We start from the raw sequence: 8,587 nt of genomic DNA, 5'->3' as shown, positions 1-8,587 counted from the left end.
CTAGACTGGCATACCGTCTCCGCTCAGAATCGTTTTTCTTATACAATGATATTATATCATTGAATTAAAATTTAATACCATCCATTATACAGTGACCCACTTGTAACCTACTGTACAGCAGAGCGAAATCCACTTACCCACCTTTTTTTTACCATTGTATAAAATAATTCTATACAGCGTGTATATAATACGATATTATACATTTGTATCATACACATTTACATCAATAGCAATTCCTATAATTATTGACCAGGGGGCCTATTCTTGAAATCATACGGATTGGATCCGTCTACGAAAATCGTGGTTTTCACACAACTTTCCACATGATCCGAAAAATAGGTGTTCTTGAAATATTTACGTATACGAGTGTGTTCGGTCGTGTGAAAAAGTTTCGTACGATTCATTCGAGTGGTGGTATGGCATTCGGAAACGTTTTTCCGTAAACGAATAAACAAATTATCACAATGTTTTATCATGATCGTTTATTAAATTCAATTGTTGAGTAGGTAATGAGTATACCTATACTATATTATAAAATTATTATGATATGTTATTGAGCTACCTATTTACCTATGTAACATACGTAATTAGATAAGTAACGCCCTTTAATAATAATACATTATTAAAATACTCAAAAATTCTCTAAAAATTGCTTTTATACTTTAAAAATTCAAATTATTGGGCTTAAAAAATGCACTTAATTTTTTTTTAACAAGCCTTAAATAAAAAATAATTTGAATTTTGAAATCTTAAAATTAAATTAAAAAACTGAATTTTGAGTGTTGAATGACATAAAAATGTTTAAGCACTCCAAATTTTTCAAAAAAATTACATTAAATTGAATATTGTCAAAAAATGCAAAATGAACACTTCCTATATGCTCATTATATTTCATAAGATGAGCATCGCGCGTAGCTAATCTTTTTTAACAATATTTATGTATAAAATGACACTTTTGTTTAAACATTAACTTTGATTATCAATAATGTTCTATTTAGTGTATCATAGTCATCAATATTAATTGTAAACTTATTGTATAATTTTAATTGGTCTTCGATTCTTCGATTTATATTTATTTAAATCACATATTTTATTATAATTTCATCATTATTATTTAAAACTTTATAGGTGGGTAATTATTTATTATTTATTATTTATTTATGTACCTACTGTTATTAGCGTTATTGTTGAGACTAATGGTTTTGGATTGATGAAATAAAATAAAAATAAATTAGATATATATATATTATGTATTATTATAATTAACGATTATAATATAGTGTTTCTTTACGTGATATCAGTTAGCTATTATTTAAACTCGTTAGTTGTTACTTGTGCCCAATCATTTTTCCTTTTTTCGCACGCCATTTTGTGAGAGAAAAAGAGAAGAAAATGGTAAAGCTATAGATACCTATATTATGAAAACGAATAGAAAATATCAATATCTCATAGTAAAATGACTAAGCGTTCACGATATTTTAACAGAATTTATTTTATTTTATGTCGATGAACGACATATTTTGCGACATTGCCGCTGTATACCATTAGGATAGTATTCTCATACGAACAATTTGGGGAACGCGAATCCGTATACGAATGAAAAAGATTTTAGAATACGATTTTTTGTTCGTATACGGAAATATAACATGTATACGGATCCAATCCGCATGATTTCAAGAATAGGCCCCCAGTACATGCGTCGGAATGTCGTCATCGCGCTCGGCGCTCGTCGGCGGATCGGATCACTCGCCGCCAGACAATTAGGATACGATTGGTACCCGATACGTTTGAAAACCATCGATCGACCCAAACAAACCTACTTGGAAACTAACATATTGCTTATTAGCCAACATATTGCTTAATATAGCTTATTTCAGGTTAGGTTAGGTTAGCCGGACGAGCGATATCGTTGTAAATTATTATAATATTGGAGACGACTCGACACGATAGGCGGGTGTGCGGTATGATTCCAACGAAATACGTACAGTGGTGGAGTGGCGGAGGGGTTTCTTACTTTTTGCGCAAGCTGCTCACGCCATCGTCATCAAATCGTAATATAGGTACTATACTCCTTACCAAATAAGAGCGCACCAGGCAGCCACGGGCAAAACCGGTTTTGATACGTAAATTTGGTGCACTCTTATTTGGTACAGGGTATATAGATGGAGCTGCCATATAGATGCCCACCCGGCCAGGCCAGTGTCTGAAGATGACTGATATTCACTGGTCTTGTTTATCTCATCACAAACCAACATAATAGATATTATTATCACAGCCGATGTCACAATATTTGAATATTAAGGTGACTACATGACAAAATATATTGTGTATTTAAATTTCGTTTTTGTTATGAAAATGTTATTTTTTGTTGTTTAGGTTAAGAGCGAGGCTACGAGTAAATTTCTCGATGTCATCAAATGTTTCATAGTTTCAGGTAATCATCAATTTACGTAGGCGATACTCCAGTCTAATAAAATTATAAAACCCACGAAAATGTCGTTTACTTGTTGTTATAGGTGTTCCAGCAACATAATATTCATTGTTGTCTGTAATAGATGTAAATTTCTTGCATTTCTACGTTATGATTTGTGTGTCAAATGTATATTATGTAAACTACTTGTTTTCATAAATGAAATTTTTGTTGTCCTGTAACCTAACCTAAGTTCTCCAAAAACAGACCAGTACTAGTTTTTTTAAATTATATTATATTCTTGTCTAGAATGTCCATAACCAGCGATTCTGATCACTTGTAATACTTTCACGTGCCGGTGTACTGAGATTGAATGGACGTTTCTATTTTGTGAATTCAGCGTTGCGCATTCAGCGATGTTGTTGTCTATAACAGTAAGAAAAACTTAAACTATTATTTACTTCTTGAAAAATTTAATCACATGATACATTTAATCAAAACAAAATAATTAACTTTGAATATGATGTTAAGTATATTTAGCTTTAGTATGACATGATGATAAGTTGAGATAGAACAGCGATTATTAACCCGTGGTCCTCGGCCGCCTGGGGGTTCGCGATACTTATATCGGGTGTTCGCGACAGCCTTTACATATAACATACGTCAATAAGTGACATAAATGCATTATTACAATATTGTTGGATTATTATTATTTTTTTTGCATATACATATAATATGTAGATTCTACACCAAATGATTGTATTATTAATATTTATGAAGTATAATCAGTTTTTCTTGTTCATACAAAATGTACATATGTACATCACTATAATATAGTCTCAGCAGTCTTATATTTACTGCCACTTAGTGCAGTTCATCGACCGTACTCAATTATGGTTTTTTTCTAAAAATATCAATAACATTTTATTTGTTGATTAAAAAAGCTTGAAAATGTAATAAAAGGCTCCTAGTATATTGTTTCAAAAGCAGATGAAAAATATAAAAAATCCTTAGTCACAGTTTTTTTTTATAAGCATTTAAAGTTCAAAAATTGACAAAATATGTAAAAATCACAAAAATTAGCAAATTATTTCGAGTTAAGAATTCGTAAAAGTTTTTCTTTTTAAATCTAAGATTTTAAAATGTAATACAAGATTCCTTATAAGATTATCTACCTTTATCAAACAAAAAATATCTATAAGAAAGTCAAATTAAATTTTTATGCTCGTTTGAAATTCAAATTTTTACAACATTGGATATTCACACGATTTCTCATGTAGCGATTTCCTTATTTTGTTGTAATTCAAAAACGAATCACTGTAGATACATGAAAATTTTACTGAATGTTTATATTAGCATTTCCTATACACCATACAAATTTGAAAATATTTTTGACTCTTTTTGAGCTGTTTACGGACATTTTCAGTTTTCAATTTTTTTAGTTTTTTTTTCTATAAATATCAATTAAGTTTTATCTGTTTGGCCAAAAAGTGTAAAAATTTAATACAAAGCTCCTTATATATTGTTACAATATTAGTTGAAAAATATTAAAAATACATAGGCACAATTTTTTTTTATAAGCATTTAAAGATCGAATTTTGACAAAACATGTATATTATGAATATAGCTTGTGTGGAAGACTACATTTTATATGATCCTATTAACTATACAGGTTTTATAAAGGATTTACTTGTTCAATTTGCCTGCAGAAAATTATTGCCAAGAAATTAAAAAAAAATTGTATTTTTGTAACGAGAAAGTAATGAGTTGCTTTTCTATTTGAAAAGTAAAGTAATTTCATTACAATTATATTTGAGTAACGAGTAAAGTAACTTAATTACATTTATCTCTTAGTAACGAGTAAAGTAACTTAATTACTTTTTAAAAGTAACTTACCCAACATAGGTAGGTACTACTTCGCTGAACTTTAATACTAGTTATATAGCTGTGAATATAACTGCACTGCGAGAATGCAACGAAAACGCCAAAAGCAATCACCGCAAAGCCAAAATATATAGTATGATTTGCGAAAAAAAACTATATACCTACCTACCTATTATTTAACATATTATCATAGATCATAAATATAAAAATATTGTTCATACACTTTTATATAAGGTTCTTATACCTAAGTTTTATTTCTTTTTATTATTTTGTATTTTACATAATATTCTGACTCGTATTATGATTATAATAAACTAACTTCAAAACTTTCAAATATATAGTAAGTACCTACCTTTTTTTATAGTATTTTAATAATATTTTGTATTAATCTATATGTTATACATATCTCACAGTACGTATTTTTTTGTTAATATAATCAATATTTTGTGATAATTATATAATTATTTTTTCACAACTACCTATCAATATCATTAACATTTTTAAAACAAGAACTATAAAACTGTATTAAATCATTGTAAAAATAATGAGCGAACAAAAAATATAATATATTATTATTATTTATTTACGTTAATATTCCATGAAACAAACCTTGTTTTAGTAATCCAGATTCTATAGTCCATACAGGCAATATTTTTGCACATTGTTTTCTTTGTGATCTTATATTAATACAAAATGAGGTGGGCCAGGATCGGCATGTATATAATACTTACAGGGCTTAACAGTTAACCCCCATGCAGCATCGTTTATTAAAATTAATAATATGTACAACTTTTATATGCACTCCAGTGCAAATATGTGCTCATGGGATCAGGTACCTACCTACTTATATATACATTTGTTTAACGCTGCAGAATTGGAAATGTTTGGACGATCTAGAATCTAGATGTATTAACATTTCAGCTGTTGGTAGGTATAGGTAATTAATTTGTGTTAATAAATATTGATAATAGTGCTTGAATGTTTGATACTGGATACACTATAAAGTTTATTGTATATTATATAATATCTATTTATATTACTGTTAACAGCCTGGTACTCAGGGTACCTATTGTACATATTAATAGTTAATACATTATACTTTGAAGTTCAAGTACTTAAAAAAATTTTCGTAGACCGTGTAAAACTATAGTAAACTGTCTCGTCAGACTATATAGTAATAATATAGTTTAATGGACTACATATTAAACAAAAAAAAAATCATTAATAAAAAAATTACATTTGCATTAATTGTAATTTTGTATTTGGTAAAAAAATATATTTCATAATAGTTGGACAGTGAAAAAAAAATCGTAATATGTAATTCGTAATTCGTAAATTATTTAAGTAGGTATGTAATCAAATACGAACATTATAATATTATGCATCGGTCCGCGGGACGTCAATATCTACAACTGAGTGTGCGTGTATATGGATATTACAATACAGAATAAACATTTAAACATAATATATAATATTATTATATAAATTATTGTCATTATTATAACCGACGATGGTTGCAGATAGAGATAAAGATAGAGATAGAGAGAGAGAAAGAGAGTGTGTGATAGATCGCATAGGTACTAGAGCGCTGTAAATAATATAATATTATTGTGTTGTTTCGCGATTTTAATTTGTATTTTGTTGAATCAAGGTGTTGTTTAAAAGTTAGCGTCCTGTCGAGTTCAATGCCTAGATACTTAGGACACTCTTTATTAGAAATATTGATATCACCAATTTTTAACTGGAGTTCTCTTTTCGCTTCGCAGTTATTTCGGTGAAAAGTCACAGCTGTTGTTTTGTTTGCATTTAGGGTGAGGTACCAGTTTAGAAAATAAACTTGTAAGATTTTTAAGTCCTCGTTCAAGGTGTCTTCTAGTTGTTCAAATGAGTTACCCTGGGCTATAAGGCCTATATCGTCCGCGTACATGAATTTTCTAGATTTTGTTTCCATTATGTCAGCAGTATATACGTTAAACAGTGTAGGTGAGAAAACTGATCCTTGTAGAAGACCATTTTGTACAATCTTTCTACGACTTACTTCACCATTAAGATAGACTTTCAAGTTTCTGTTGGACAGTGTTTGCTCCAATAAGCGTAATGTGGTTTTGCATTTAAGGATCTTTGCCAATTAGAGTAAAAGACCGAATAATTAGGTATTAGCTTTAAACATTTTTAAGACTGACCATTATAGGATAATAAGTGTCTACATTATAAATGTAGAATTTAAGAAGATAAAATACTATAATAGTTTGAACTTATTACATAAACAATATTTTAAGTACAGATGAATGAATTATGGAAAAACGTCCGCAGTTTAAAAATGTTGTAGCAGAATATTTATGATTTATTTTTACTATAAAATATATACTTTTTATATATTATCTTTTATCATAACTTCAGTCTTTATTACATATTAGTTTTTTTTATTAAGTGTTATATTAGGTATAAGATGAAATTGTTTGAACATCAAAGTTAAACAAAAAAATTAGTATTAAAGAAAAAAAACTCTTATAAACTTATAAGAAATAGTTATTAAAATAATAGTTCAATATTTAGATACATATTTTAAATATATAAAATTAATTATCAATTAAAAATTTGTCAAAGTAAAAGTAATTTATCTTGATATGATTGAACCTGCACATTATTATGAAATTTTGTTTTTCTCCCATATAATGTTGAAGAAAAAATTGTATCACGTTCACCAGTCTAACATGTTCAAGGTGTCTTTCCAAATCATTTGTTTGCAATTGTAGGTTTTGTGTGTGAGAATTTTATTTTGATTAGTTAACTTTACTAGCTAAATATAAAAAATTAAATAAAAGTATTGAAAATTAAACTATTTAGGTTTATAATTAAAATTATTCATACATACTTATTTTATTCTATTGTCAATACAACACTAATATATTATGAAAATGAGCACAGAATTAACTTAATTTAATTTATTTTGCGGTATAATTGTATGGAGCTATATCAAAAGGTAATAAGCAAAATTGAGGATAACATGGTATTCTATTTATAATTGTGGGTTCTGTGGTAATCGCTGCCACTAGTAGGTACTAATCGATATTCGAAACGAACAATATTCTGCTCATCAGTTAATGGTAATTATTAGTTATAAGGATATTACCTTATTGATAGTGCAGATAGATGGTTTATCTCTTTTTTCTATGAATAGGTGTTAACAGGTATGACAGTAGTTGTAGACGACTAGACGAGTAGATAGTAGTGGTTCAATATTACTATTGTAATTACTATAACTATTACTATATGGCTATAAATATTTGGTATAGGTACCTACTAAGTATGGCATGGTTATCTTTCAGCTTGGACGAATGAACAGAATATTTAACTTCTGGTCTTTACAAACAAAAAATACTATAGCACCTCCAAAAAACCCCTAACTTTGAGGGCTTATATCTCACCAACGGATTATTTAAAAATTAAAATTCTATTATGAAAATTCATAAAAAAATTGATTTAACATAGGTTGTCATTTAAAATTCAAAAGTTGAATGTGATTTCTCCTACAAAAATAAGAGATAAAATAATAAGTGGTCTAAAACATTTTGAAATTTTATAAAATATTAATATTCCAAAAAGAAAAATTTGATAAATTTTAATAATTTTTAAAATAATGAGTGTCTTACATTAAATGGATAACGCTGTATATTATAATAGATATTAACATTGTTTCGTCGTCTGACTAGGCTGTATTGTTGTTGTCGCTGGTTCTATTCTCAAAGTCCGAGTTATACCTATGCCCGTTTAGCTTTATTGGCATCAAATTATTATATGCATATGATTCGCTGATTATTATATCATGAGTTTTCATTATGATAATTACCAGTATACGTCGGTAGTATACATTTCAATGTTCACAGCCAGCTTCTCTACGGTAAAAAAAAAGGACCCAATATCTTGGTTACGAATACTTTTTTTATAGTACGATTCTTGAAACGATGTATACATATTATATAAGAGAGTGAAATTATTTTTAGTAAAATATAAATTGGAATTATTGTACAGATAAGCTATCCAGTTTAAAAATACTTTAACGTTTATTAAATTACAATAGTCAAATATACTACAATTTTTCGTTACTAAATTTTTGGGTCCTTTTTGTAATCCAACTATGATAAATCGTGGTTTTTCTAATTTTGAAGCAGTTTTCAAATTCCATGCAACTTTTTAAGTGGTTCCGAGTTCAGAATATTCGAAAGTTTCAAAGATCTAAAAGGAATAACAAACTATTTTCTTTTTCTATAAGTTTCAATAATTTTAACCTTT

This window comes from Acyrthosiphon pisum, unplaced genomic scaffold, assembly GCF_005508785.2.
Source record: "Acyrthosiphon pisum isolate AL4f unplaced genomic scaffold, pea_aphid_22Mar2018_4r6ur Scaffold_20501;HRSCAF=21212, whole genome shotgun sequence".
Classification (NCBI taxonomy): domain Eukaryota; kingdom Metazoa; phylum Arthropoda; class Insecta; order Hemiptera; family Aphididae; genus Acyrthosiphon; species Acyrthosiphon pisum.
This window is presented reverse-complemented; position numbering follows the sequence as displayed.